The sequence below is a fragment of the Adiantum capillus-veneris genome, chromosome 7, assembly GCF_014529385.1.
Source record: "Adiantum capillus-veneris isolate H3 chromosome 7, ASM1452938v2, whole genome shotgun sequence".
Lineage (NCBI taxonomy): Eukaryota > Viridiplantae > Streptophyta > Polypodiopsida > Polypodiales > Pteridaceae > Adiantum > Adiantum capillus-veneris.
In genome coordinates this window covers 17,145,544-17,160,475 of record NC_140937.1, presented here as the reverse complement: position 1 = coordinate 17,160,475, position 14,932 = coordinate 17,145,544, and the positions used below count along the sequence as shown (strand labels likewise).

The 14,932-nt window shown below is 45.3% G+C and overlaps 1 protein-coding gene across 1 annotated transcript in view; it reads left to right on the top strand.

Moving 5' to 3' along the window:
- EMB2729 (Alpha amylase family protein) overlaps positions 1-14,932 on the top strand; it is a 177,882-nt gene that overhangs the window by 15,660 nt on the left and 147,290 nt on the right. The window lies entirely within an intron of this gene.

Below are 14,932 nucleotides of genomic sequence, written 5' to 3'. Positions count from 1 at the left end.
GAGACTTTTTTGACCCTCCCCCTTTGCCATCTACGCCCCGAGTTGTACTAACTCCTATGGAGATGATGGTCAAGCAGATGATGGCCATGATGGACAAACAAGAAGCAAATTGCCTTGCTAGGGACCGCGAGCAAGAAGCAAATCGCCTTGCTAGGGACCGTGAGCGTGATGAAAGGGACGCAAGACTTGCCGCACAACAAGAAGACAATCGCCTTGCTATAGAACGCGAGCGCAACGAACACAAAGAAAGAAAACAACAAAGAAAGGCGGAAGAGGTGGCAAGAAGCGCGGCCTTGGAGGCCGAGCGTACAGCTCACAGATTGGCTTTGGAGACCGAGCATGAAGATCAAAGAGAGCTACGCACTCAAGAATTGCTTCGACAAGTGCTAGCCTCGAAGACCGAACCACCCAAAGATCGTGGGAGTTCCTCAAGTGGTGCAAGCCACGAGACGGATTCCAACCAATGTTAGGTGCAGCGGAATGATTGTTTGCGCTTTGCTCAAGATGAGTGCTCCGAACTGTGCTCAAGGTTCCTTTTGTTCTTATGGAAGGTAGAGCCTTCCGTTCTTAATGAGAGAATGCTATGATCACAAACAAAGTGAATGGACACTGTGCGTGCAAGTGTATGAGACTGAGAGATAGAGAGAGAAGAGAGATACGACACCAGAGACGTTGTAAAACCCTCCTCCGAAGGCCCCACTCTCGTCGGCGAGAGTGGTCTACTTTTGATTGCACAAAGTGGTACAATGCGTATGCAATGGACTGATGCAACTTGGGACTATGCAGATGACGACGACGACTTTAGGGCTGAAATCTGTGGTCTTCTATTTGCTGAATTTCGGGGCTGTTTCGGTGGCTGAAAATGACTGTTTTGGCTGCGTTTTCGAGGGCTGAAAATGAGGTCCTTCTGCATGGGACTAGGGTTGAATCTGCTGTCGTCCAATAGGGCTGAAAACGCTGACCATCTGATGCGATTGAGGCTGAAAACCAAAAATGCTGGGGCTGCCTTGTAGCGTTAGTAAAACGCTGGGGTTTTGGGCATGTGGCGATTTCTGCAAAGCTGGAAAACGCCAAGCTTGAGGGAGGTGCTGATGGAGATGAAAAACGCTAGGTTGATGGTGGACGATGATGAAGACCAAAAACACATGCAAACAATGAGATCGAATCTTTCGCTTATGATCTATAGCAATCAACTGTGGCAATTCACAATGGAAATGCCCATGCTTGGTGCTCATACTTTCATGTGCTTGTTCGGAAACTGTGTCATGCCAAGGAAGAGACATGGAATGTGACTTCCTTACATACATACTTTTCAGCTTTTCATGAAAAATCCGCATACATTCGTGCTCATCCATGAGAGAAACGTGCTCAACATACAATATGTCATGCCTAGGAAAAGGGATCACATAAAGATGCTGACTAAAATACAGGAAACGATCACGAATGAAACACTCGAACAATGCGTGCGTATTAATCATGCGAACACATAATACTTCCGTAAGGGTTCTTTGGACCTAGGCTCGAGAGGCAAGATCGATCCTTCGTAATTGATGGAATCTGCAACGAGGTTAGCTTTGTTAGAAAAAGCATCTACTAACTCATCATCTTTGTGAACAATCACATCTTCTTCATGCAACTCATCATGCTTGTGAGAAATCACATCTTGATCAAGCAAATCATCATGCTTATCTTTGTCATCCAAATCATCATACTGAACATTGTCAATCAAATCATCATGCAAATCATTGTCATTCAAATCATCATGCAAATCCTGTGTGTCATGCTGTGGAGAAAAAGAGATTGAGAGTCTCCTTCTCCTGAATCCTTTCAATCTTATCATGCATATTAGCAATGAGAGATGGAGAATGAACAATGTCCTCCCCATGAATGACAATAGGAGAATCACTGTCGGCATTGAGAGTTATAGTGTTAACCGAAAAATTCATGAGAGCGTCATTATCACGAAACCATCGAATGCCCAAAATCATATCACATCCTGAGAGAGGAGAAACAACAAATCTTCTAGTGAAGGCAGCTTGTTGAATTCGAAACAACACATCAAGGCACTCCTCCGTGATGAGAGCGTCCATACCGGGACGAAAGCCAGAGACCTCGATAGGAGATCTCGGACTAACTTCGAGGCGGGCTCTCTCAACAAGAGAGGAACTGATAACATCATGCATACTACCTGGGTCAAACAATATGACAAAACGCTGCCCCGACGTACGACCATAACATTTAATGAGAGAATCATCAATGGGAGGGTCATGAGAAACTTGGGGCACACGTGTTATCATTCATTGCATTTACAGAGGAAGTGGGTTCTGTGGAGTCTTTAGATTCATTCGCTTTAAGCTTAGGACATGTTCTTTTTACGAATAGACTGACAAAAGTGCCAGATCACTTCTAATTTAGATTGGATGGGACTGACTGAACCCCGATCATGCTGTAGCTTGTCCACGGACACATAGGGTTGGATGTGTCACGTGACATCCAATGTTAGGTGCAACGTAATGAATGTTTGTACTTTACTCAAGATCAGTGCTCCGAACTGTGCTCAAGGCTCCTTTTGTTCTTATGGAAGGGAGAGCCTTCCGTTCTTAGAGAGAGAATGCTATCATCACAAACAAAGTGAATGGACACTGTGCGTGCAAGTGAATGAGACTGAGAGATAGAGAGAGAAGAGAGATAGGACACCAGAGACGTAAAACCCTCCTCCGAAGGCCCCACTCTCATCGGCAAGAGTGGTCTACTTATTGATTGCACAAAGTGGTACAATGACGATGCAATGGATTGATGCAACCTGGGACTATGCTGATGATGACGACGGTGATGACGACGAGGACTTTAGGGCTGAAATCTGTGGTCTTCTATCTGCTGAATTTCTGCTAATCTTTGGGTTGTTTTGGGTGGCTGAAAATGACTGTTTGGCTGCGTTTTCAAGGGCTGAAAATGACTATCTTCTGTAACCAACTAGGGCTGAATCTGTTGCAAATCTTAATTGCTGAAAACGCTGCTCATCTGCTACAAATGGGCTGAAAATCAAAACGCTGATCTGCCCTTCTAGTGTTAGTGAAAAACACTGGCTTTTCTGGGATTGCTGGCAATCATGCGGAGGCTGAAAACACCAGGCTGTGGAGGTGCTGAGGATATGCAAAAACGCCAGGCCTGAGAGGGAAACCCAAAACACTAGGGCTAGGTATCTGCTGCGGTCAAGAAATGCTGAAAACGCCAAGCAATGGTGGGGGTTGGCTATGGCAAAACTGAAAACACTAGGCTTTGGGAGGGAGGTCGCCAAGGCCTGCGAGTGCTGAGGGTACTGCGGGTTCTTGCTAAGAAGATGCCTGTTGAGCGGGAAGCTCCTGCTGCCTCTTCTGCCAAAAAGTGCTAACGTGGGTTTGCTTATATATTTTCTGAGCAAAATTGCCTTACCTACTTTTGTTGGAAAGTCACTTAAAAATAATAAGTGAAAAATACCAAAAATAGGGAAAATAGGCCAAATGCACTGGAAAATTCCCCTTACTGATTCTAATGGATTTCAATGGGAATTCTGATGATCATGCTGTGTGCAACCAGAGGATATGCATCTACGCTAAGTGATTGGGCACGCACGGTCTATGAATAGACTCACAAAAGTGTCAGATCACTTCTAATCTAGATTGATTGGATTGACTGAACCCTGTTATGTTGTAGCTTGTCCACGGACACATAGGGTTGGATGTGTCACGTGACATCCCCTCCTTTTCAAAGTGAGGTACTGGTACCAAACTGTATGGCGTCGAGGGAGATTGCCAAAAGTATCCGGAATCGTGGAAGGGACTCTTCGCCGGCCCACGCTGATGTGGTTCTTGTCGTCACTTAAAAATAACAAGTGAAAAATACCAAAAATAGGAAAAATAGGCTAAATGCACTGGACAATTCCCCTAACTGATTCTAATGGATTCTGATGGAGATTCTGATGATCATGCTATGTGCACCCAGAGGATATGCATCTACACTAAGTGACTGGGCATGCACGGTCTACGAATAGACTCACAAAAGTGCCAGATCACTTCTAATCTAGACTTGACTGGACTGACTAAACCTTGATCATGCTGTAGCTTGTCCACAGACACATAGGGTTAGGTTCTGTGGTCTTCTATCTGCTGAATTTCGGGGCTGTTTCGGTAGCTGAAAATGATTGTTTTGGCTGCATTTTCGAGGGCTGAAAATGAGGTTCTTTTGCATGGGACTAGGGCTGAATGGAGGAGTTGGAGCTGTTGTTTATGGAACAGAATTTACAACGCGAAGCAAGAAATGCCGCAAGAATAGCTGCCATAGAGCGCAAATACCAAGAAAGAATGGAAACCATAGCGCGTGAGCACGAGCAAGCACGCTTGGAAGCCAAAGAACGACAAGCCAAATTGGATCATGAATGCAAAGAAAGAAAAGCAGAAATGGCATGCAGACACGCATAAGACAAAGCAGAAAGACAAGCAGAGAGTAAAGCAAGACAAGCAGAATTTGATCGCGAGATCAAAGCAAGGAGGGAAGAGTTCTTGCGACTCTTTTCTCAAGCTCAGGCACAGATGCAAGAGATTCGGGAAAAGGAGACTCTCAGTCTCTTCTTCTCCACAGCATGCCACACAGGATTTGCATAATGATTTGAATGACAATGATTTGCATGATGATTTGATTGACAATGTTCAGCATCATGATTTGGATGACAAAGATAAGCATGATGATTTGCATGATCAAGATGTGATTTCTCACAAGCATGATGAGTTGCATGAAGAAGATGTGATTGTTCATAAGGATGATGAGTTAGTTGATGCTTTTTCTAGTGAAGCTAACCTCGTTGCAGATTCGATCAATCACGAAGGATCGATCTTGGCTCTCGAGCTTAGGTCCAAAGGACCCTTACAAGAAGTATTATGTGTTCGCATGATTGATACGCACGCATTGTTCGAATGTTTCATTCGTGATCGTTTCTTGTATTTTAGTCAGCATCGTTATGTGATCCCTTTTTCTAGGCATGACATATTGTATGTTGAACACGTTTTTCTCATGGGATGAGCACGAATGTATGCGCAATTTTCATGACAAGTTGAAAAGTATGTATGTCAGGAAGTCACATTCCATGTCTCTTCCTTGGCATGACACAGTTGTAGACAGAGCACATGACAGTATGAGCACCAAGCATGGGCATTTCTGTTGGGAATTGCCAAAGTTGATTGCTTTAGATCATTAAGACAAGATTCGATCTCATTGTTTGCGTGTATGTGGTGAACGGGTTAGCACTCCGTCTATTTGTTCATCTACATTGCATGCACAGTCTTTGAGAAAGACAAGATTTTTTCCACTGACTTTACATGGAATACATATGTTCATGGTTTTGTGTTGGAAATGGTTTCAGGAATTTTTAGCCATGGAGATTCTTGAAGATGGAAGAAGTATGACTCTCGACGAAGTTGAAGCATCGAAGGAGCCACAGAAGCCTTTGTGTCGCTTTCGGCGCGGCCCAAAGAAGCAAGCATTGCAGACCTTTATGATGTTCAAGTACCGCACGACCCACACATCAGAGTGGGCGGGCGAAGAGTCCCTTCCAAGATTCCGGATGCTATTGGCGATCTCCCTCGACGCCATATAGTTCGGTACCAGTACCTCACTTTGAAAAGGAGGGGATGTCACGCGACACATCGAACCCTATGTGTACGTGGACAAGCTACAGCATGATCAGGGTTCAGTCCGTCCAGTCAAGTTTAGATTAGAAGCGATCTGCCACTTTTGTGAGTCTATTCGTAGACCGTGCATGCCCAGTCACTTAGTGTAGATGCATATCCTCTGGTTGCACACATCATGATGATCAGAATTTCCATCAGAATCCATTAGAATCAGTTAGGGGAATTGTCTAGTGCATTTAGCTTATTTTCACTATTTTTGGTATTTTTCACTTATTATTTTTAAGTGACTTTCCAACAAAAGTAGGTAGGGCAATTTTGCTAAGAAAATATATAAGCAAACCAAAGCTAGCACTATTTGGTAATAGAGGCAGCAGGAGCTTCCCGCTCAACAGGCACCTTCTCAACAGGAACCCCCATCATCATCTCCCCAACCCTAGCACTATTTGGTAGAAGAGGCAGCAGGAGCTTCCCGCTCAACAGGCACCTTCTCAACAGGAACCCCCATCAGCATCTCCCCAACCCCAACGTTTTGGACCTCTTCAGCATCTCCCCAACCCTAGCGTTTTGGATACCTTCAGCACCTCCCATCTTGGCGATTTCAGCATTCCCATGATCGCCATCATTACCAGTCCCCTAGCTTTTGCATCAGCAGTCAAACACAGCAGCAGTTCCAGATTCGGCCAGCGTTTTGCTAGCGTTTCCAAATCTGCCAGCGTTTTTGGTTTTCAACCATAAATGCAGCTGAAGAGGCAGCGTTTTCAGCATGCATGTAAAGCAGCAGATTCAGCCCTAGACCATGCAAAAGACCCTCATTTTCAGCCACCGAAACAGCCCCGAAATTCAGCAAATAGAAGACCACAGATTTCAGCCCTAAAGTCTTCATCGTCATCACCGTCGTCGGCATTGGCATAGTCCCAAGTTGCATCAGTCCATTGCATACGCATTGTACCACTTTGTGCAATCAAAAGTAGACCACTGTCGTCGACGAGAGTGGGGCCTTCGGAGGAGGGTTTTACGTCGTCTCTGGTGTCGTATCTCTCTTCTCTCTCTATCTCTCAGTCTCATACACTTGCACGCATAGTGTCCATTCACTTTGTTTGTGATCATAGCATTCTCTCATTAAGAACAGAAGGCTCTACCTTCCTTAAGAACAAAAGAAACCTTGAGCACAGTTCGGAGCACTCATCTTGAGCAAAGTTCAAACATTCATTCCGCTGCACCTGACATTGATGTTAGGTGCAGCGGAATGAATGTTTGAACTTTGCTCAAGATGAGTGCTCCGAACTGTGCTCAAGGTTCCTTTTACTTACGTAAGGGGAGAGCCTTCCGTTCCTTTAGTGAGAGAGTGCAATGGACACAAACAAAGTGAATGGACACTGTGAATGGAAGTGCATGAGAGAGAGAGAGAGAGAAGAGAATACGACACCACAGACATAAAACCCTCCTCCGAAGGCCCCACTCTCTATGGCGAGAGCAGTCTCCTTTGATTGCACAAATCTCTACAATGCTTGGACTTGCCGACGATGTCGACGACGATGAGGACGACGACGAGACGGGTTGAAAACTGAAAACGCTAAGGGCTGAAATCTGCAAATCTTGTATCTGCTGAATTCTGACTGTATGTCGGTGACGGCGATTCGACGACGACGCGCTGAAAACGCAGGTGCTGAAATCTGTGTTTTTTGGGCTGAAACTGTAAACCTCGTGGAAACTGACCGTGCGGCGAGGAACTGTTGCGGGAAGGTGCGATCTGCGAGGTTCGGGACTTGATCTGTGGTGTCTAAGGGTTGAATCTGCTGTCGTCCAATAGGGCTGAAAACGCTGACCATCTGATGCGATTGAGGCTGAAAACCAAAAACGCTGGGGCTGCCTTGTAGCGTTAGTAAAACGCTGGGGTTCCGGGCATGTGGCGATGTCTGCAAAGTTGGAAAACGTCAAGCCTGAGGGAGGTGCTGATGGAGATTAAAAACGCTAGGTTGATGGTGGACGATGATGAAGACCAAAAACGCTAGGGGTGCTGAGGGGTTCCTGCTGAGAAGATGCAGCAGCAACCCCTCAGCACCCCTAGCGTTTTTGGTCTTCATCATCGTCCACCATCAACCTAGCGTTTTTCATCTCCATCAGCACCTCCCTCAGGCTTGGCGTTTTCCAGCTTTGCAGACATCGCCACATGCCCAAAACCCCAGCGTTTTACTAACGCTACAAGGCAGCCCCAGCGTTTTTGGTTTTCAGCCTCAATCGCATCAGATGGTCAGCGTTTTCAGCCCTATTGGACGATAGCAGATTCAGCCCTAGTCCCATGCAGCAGAACCTCATTTTCAGCCCTCGAAAACGCAGCCAAAACAGTCATTTTCAGCCACCGAAACAGCCCCGAAATTCAGCAAATAGAAGACCACAGATTTCAGCCCTAAAGTCGTCGTCGTCATCACCGTCGTCGTCATCGGCATAGTCCCAAGTTGCATCAGTCCATTGCATACGCATTGTACCACTTTGTGCAATCAAAATTAGACCACTCTCGCCGACGAGAATGGGGCCTTCGGAGGAGGGTTTTACAACGTCTCTGGTGTCGTATCTCTCTTCTCTCTCTATCTCTCAGTCTCATACACTTGCACGCATAGTGTCCATTCACTTTGTTTGTGATCATAGCATTCTCTCATTAAGAACGGAAGGCTCTACCTTCCATAAGAACAAAAGGAACCTTGAGCACAGTTCGGAGCACTCATATTGAGCAAAGCGCAAACAATCATTCCACTGCACCTAAAATTGCTCTCATTCCAATGTTAGGTACAGCGGAATGATTGTTTGCGCTTTGCTCAAGATGAGTGCTCCGAACTGTGCTCAAGGTTTCTTTTGTTGTTATGGAAGGTAGAGCCTTCCGTTCTTAATGAGAGAATGCTATGATCACAAACAAAGTGAATGGACACTATGCGTGCAAGTGTATGAGACTGAGAGATAGAGAGAGAAGAGAGATACGACACCAGAGACGACGTAAAACCCTCGTCCGAAGGCCCCACTCTCGTCGGCAAGAGTGGTCTAATTTTGATTGCACAAAGTGGTACAATGCGTATGCAATGGATTTATGCAACTTGGGACTATGCCAATGCCGATGACGGTGATGACGACGACGACTTTAGGGCTGAAATCTGTGGTCTTCTATTTGCTGAGTTTCGGTGCCTGAAAATCACTGTTTTGGCTGCGTTTTCGAGGGCTGAAAATGAGGTTCTTCTGCATGGGACTAGGGCTGAATCTCCTGTCGTCCAATAGGGCGTTTTGTTGTGGACTTAAGAACCAAGACCCCGAAGAACCCAAGTTCCACGTAGACTTAAGAACCAAGGCCCCCAAGAACCCATGTTCGTCGTGAACTTAAGAACCGAAGACCACAAGAACCCACGACTTCAGAATGATCATCGCTCGAAGGGGAATGGATACTTCGCTTGGAGGTGATGAGCATCAGAGAGGCGAAGAAGAATTTTCCCCACCAGGAGGTTTTTCCGACCCTCCCTCTTCCCCATCTACGACATCGATTGCACTAACTGCAATGGAGGAGTTGGAACTGTTGTTTATGGAACAGAATTTACAACGCGAAGCAAGAAATGCCGCAAGAATAGCAGCCATAGAGCGCAAATACCAAGAGAGAATGGCAGCCATAACGTGTGAGCACGAGCAAGCACGCTTGGAAGCCAAAGAACGACAAGCCAAATTGGATCGTGAATGCAAAGAAAGAAAAGCAGAAATGGCATGCAGACACGCATAAGACAAAGCAAAAAGACAAGCAGAGAGCAAAGCAAGACAAGCAGAATTTGATCGCGAGATTAAAGCAAGGAGGGAAGAGTTCTTGCGACTCTTTTCTCAAGCTCAGGCACAGATGCAAGAGATTCGGGAAAAGGAGACTCTCTCAGTCTCTTCTTCTGCACAGCATGCCACACAGGATTTGCATGATGATTTGAATGACAATGATAAGCATGATGATTTGAATGACAAGCATGATGATTTGGATGAGAAAGATAAGCATGATGATTTGAATGATATTGCTAAGCATGATGATTTGGATGCCAATGACAAGCATGATGATTTGCATGATCAAGATGTGATTTCTCACAAGCATGATGAGTTGCATGAAGATGATGTGATTGTTCACAAGGATGATGCGTTAGTTGATGCTTTTTCTAGCGAAGCTAACCTCGTTGTAGATTCGATCAATCACGAAGAACCGATCTTGGCTTCCGAGTCAAGGTCCAAAGAACCCCCACAAGACGATTCGATCATTCAGGAAGAACCGACCTTGGCTCTCGAGCCTAGGTCCAAAGGACCCTTACAAGAAGTATTATGTGTTCGCATGATTGATACGCACGCATTGTTCGAATGTTTCATTCGTGATCGTTTCTTGTATTTTAGTCAGCATGGTTATGTGATCCCTTTTTCTAGGCATGACATATTGTATGTTGAACACGTTTTTCTCATGAGATGGGCACGAATGTATGCGGAATTTTCATGACAAGTTGAAAAGTATGTATGTCAGGAAGTCACATTCCATGTCTCTTCCTTAGCATGACACACTTGTAGACAGAGCACATGATAGTATGAGCACCAAGCATGGGAATTTCCGTTGGGAATTGCCAAAGTTGATTGCTTTAGATCATCAAGACAAGATTCGATCTCATTGTTTGCGTGTATGTGGTGAACGGGTTAGCACTCCGTCTCTTTGTTCATCTACATTGCATGCACAATCTTTGAGGAAGACAAGATTTTTTCCACTCACTTTACATGGAATAGGTATGTTCATGGTTTTGTGTTGGAAATGGTTTTAGGAATTTTCAGCCATGGAGATTCTTAAAGATGGAAGAAGTATGACTCTTGACGAAGTTGAAGCATCGAAGGAGCCACAGAAGCCTTTGTGTTGCTTTCGGCGCGGCCCAAAGAAGCAAGCATTGCAGACCTTTATGAAGTTCAAGTACCGCACGACCCACACATAATAGTGGGCCGACGAAGAGTGGCTTCCGGATGCTATTGGCGATCTCCCTCGACACCATACAGTTCGGTACCAGTACCTCACTTTGGAAAGGAGGGGATGTCACGTGACACATCCAACCCTATGTATACGTGGACAAGCGACAGCATGATCAGGGTTCAGTCAGTCCAGCCAAGTCTAGATTAGAAGTGATTTGGCACTTTTGTGAGTCTATTCGTAGACCATGCATGTCCAGTCACTTAGTGTAGATGCATATCCTCTGATTGCACACAGCATGATCATCAAAATTCCCTTCAGAATCCATTAGAATCAGTTAGGGGAATTGTCCAGTGCATTTAGGTTATTTTCACTATTTTTGGTATTTTTCACTTATTATTTTTAAGCGACTTTCCAACAAAAGTAGGTAGGGCAATTTTGCTAAGTTAATATATAAGCAAACCCAAGTTAGCACTTTCTGGTAGAAGAAGCAGCAGGAGCTTCCCGCTCAACAGGCATCTTCCAAGCAGGAACCCCTCAGCACCCCTAGTGTTTTTGGTCTTCATCATCGTCCACCATCAACCTAGCGTTTTTCATCTCCATCAGCACCTCCCTCAGGCTTGGCGTTTTCCAGCTTTGCAGACATCGCCACATACCCAAAACCCCAGCGTTTTAGTAACGCTACAAGGCAGCCCCAGCGTTTTTGGTTTTCAGCCTCAATCGCATTATATGGTCAGCATTTTCAGCCCGATTGGACGACAGAAGATTCAGCCCTAGTCCCATGCAGAAGAACCTCATTTTCAGCCCTTTAAAATGCAGCCAAAACAGTCATTTTCAGCCACCGAAACAGCCCCGAAATTCAGGAAATAGAAGACCACAGATTTCAGCCTTAATGTCGTCGTCGTCATCACCGTCGTCGTCATCGGCATAGTCCCAAGTTGCATCAGTCCATTGCATACGCATTGTACCACTTTGTGCAATCAAAATTAGACCACTCTCGCCGACGAGAATGGGGCCTTCGGAGGAGGGTTTTACAACGTCTCTGGTGTCGTATCTCTCTTCTCTCTCTATCTCTCAGTCTCATACACTTGCACGCATAGTGTCCATTCACTTTGTTTGTGATCATAGCATTCTCTCATTAAGAACGGAAGGCTCTACCTTCCATAAGAACAAAAGGAACCTTGAGCACAATTCGGAGCACTCATCTTGAGCAAAGCGCAAACAATCATTTCGTTGCACCTAACAAGTAGACTCTCGATGTGATCCGGAAGTCGAAATTCCCAAGGGAAGGACTTCGTGTCCAGGAAAGCAGAGTTGTTCTGCGGGAAAAAGGACTCCGAACAGAGTCGGAAAAGAGTTGCAGGGATGCCATGCCTTGAGTTTGGAAGGTGAGATGCAGAGGCGAGAACCTTGATTCTTGAGGATTTGGAATAAGGAACGGAAGTTCCTTGGAATAGGGTTTTGCCCTAGGAATAGGAAGCTGAGGCTTCTAGGAACCATCAAGTCTTATTCTAGAACGAACGTTGTAATACGTTCGGTTCAAGTGCTTGTATATACTTCTCCGTAATATAGATACTATTACGGGGGGGGGGGGGGGGGTGCAGCCTATCTTCTGGTCCCCAGTATTGTGTCGATCTTCTCACTCTCTATCTCTCTCCCTTTATCTATTTCTCTCTATATACTCTGGCTTCAGTATTAAGTGAGAAATTCTATTTATCCGAGTCTATTCTCTATTGCTATGCGCTCCCGTTTGTGACAGTAATACACTCTCTATTATGTGCCTTGAGCTTCCTTTATCTTTTCCAAGCTGTGTGTGTTTTGCTGCACCTCAGTCTTCGTCGTCGTTGTCGTCATCGTCGTATACATCGCCGTTGTCAAGTACCACAACATCTAGAAGCATTATACCAGACCTTGTGCAATCTAAAGCAAATACCTCTCTAGCAATAGAGAGGGGGGCCCTTGGAGGGGGGTTGGGGACCTCAACTGGTGTCGTCTCTTCTCTCTCCAAGATAGTTGGAGACGTATGGAGAGGCCCTTGGTATCTACGATCTCTCGATTGATCAGAGTCAAGGCCTCCGTACCCCACGCTATCATTCGAGCAGAGCTAGTTGCCCCTCCTCTAGAGATTGAGGCGCTTACCAGATCAATCTCCTTTGTGCACAGCTTGTGGGATACTACTAGAGACAGATATGTGAGACTGACCCTTGAGTCTTCCAGACAGTTAGCTCTTCAGGGGGACACTTCATTTTAGTATGCACAGATGACTCATGGTTCCAGATGCATGGCTTCACCATAGACATGCTGCCCCCTTTCCAGTACTCTCTTCAGACACCCTTGATGTCTCTTACACGGGTGGAGATTACTAGACTCATTCGTCAGGACCTGATTTAGTTGGATACCGGGAGAACATGGATAGAGCCGCCACAGGAGTTGGGCACGAAGATGGCTTTCTATAGAGAGCATCTTCTCCACCTCACGGGAGATGGGTTTGTAATTTGACCCAGCTACATGGATACACATATGTCTCATGGTTTGCGGTGTGCCATTGGTCAGATATGCACATCTTCACATCAGCTGGAGATTGAGACTGGTATATTCAAAGGATACCAACAAACAGCGGGATATGCCGCTTATGCCAGCTAGAGCCAAAGACAGAGCTACATTACATATGCCATTGCACAGTGTACTATGAGATTCGGGGCCGTTTCCACTGCTTATTTAGAGAGGGTTTTGGTCCTTTCTCTAAGGTGATGAGTTATGAGGATCAGAGATGTCTTGGGCTATATCTACTTGAGTTACACAGATATAGAGACACTTTACTGGGGAGAGCTAGAGAGAGACAGTCCCAGAAACAGATTACAGATTTCTTTTCACTAGATATGGGACAGCTTGAGGAGCAGCCATCACTGCAAAGCTCAGCCCCCACTCATTCGACCACTACCGGCACTCTCATCGACCGAGCACTGGAGCTACGGAGATCCAGACGGCCACGATTGAGAAGAGGGGCTACACAACATCGAGGGAGACTACAGCAGAGGATTCGAGCCATACTCTCTCGACATCCAGAGTGCAGACGAGGATGGATTCTAGTAGTAGTAGTATTATTGTTCTATCTTTTTGTACCCAGACATGGTATCAGATTGGTCTCATAGGTCATTTTGCCCTTTTGAAGACGTTAATATAACATTTCATTTCATTTCATTTCTCTCTAGCACTCTCATGCACTTTGCACTCACCGTTTCCACTCTCTTTGTTTTGGTCATTGCACATTCTCTCTCTAAGCAAGGAAGGCTCTCCCTTCCTCTTAAGTAAAAGGAACCTTGAGCACTCACTATTCACTTATCCTGAGCTTACATCATCATTCACTGCCGTTGCACATTACAAGAACCTTTAGTACTCAGTATTTAGCCCAACGTTTTCAGTATTCAGCACCAGTGTTTTCAGCCCATAGCCTCATCCCCATAGGTTTTCTCATCGCCATCGGCAACCTATGGGGTTTCAGGCATTAGGGTTTGTGCAATTAGGGTTTCAGGGCATTAGGGTTCGCAATAGGAGAAGGCATTAGGGTTTCGCATTATTTTCGTCACTTCTCTCTCTATATATATTTATATGCGCACGCGTGCGCGTGTGTTGCTATTGATTTCTTGCTTGGGTTGGGAGAGACTGCAGCTAGGCTTGTCTAAAGAGCCCATAGCCTCATCGCCATCTGCAATCTATGGGGTTTTCAAGCATTAGGGTTTCAGGGCATTAGGGTTCGTGATAGGAGAAGGCATTAGGGTTCGCGTTATTTTCGTCACTTCTCTCTCTATATATATTTATATGCGCATGCGTGCGTGCGTGCGTGTGTGTGTTGCTATTGATTTCTTTCTTGGGTTGGGAGAGACTGCAACTAGACTTGTCTAAAGAGCTGCCTTAGTACATGCATGGTGAAGTTTCAGAATGTGTTTTTGAAACGAGATTCAATAGTTTCAAAACGGTTTCGCTAGTTCATGAAATGCCACAATAGAAGTTTAGTCAAAATCTTTGAGTGTCAAGAGATAGATATGTATGCTTAGAGCTTACAATCATAACACATGTATACGCAAATCAACATGAAAAAAGTAGGAGGTTCAATCAATTTAAGGTTGCAAACTTTAGTTAAAACTGTATGGACGAGTCCGTGTGACTTAGACACGTGTGAAAACCATTTGGCTTTAAAACATGTAAGAGGTTTCAAAATGTTTTAAACGTTTCATAAGTTTGTTGAATGGAAGAAATGGGTTTCTTGGCAACTACGCTTACATGGAGGAGAGACTTGGCCAGCTTGGTATGGAGCAAGCATGCA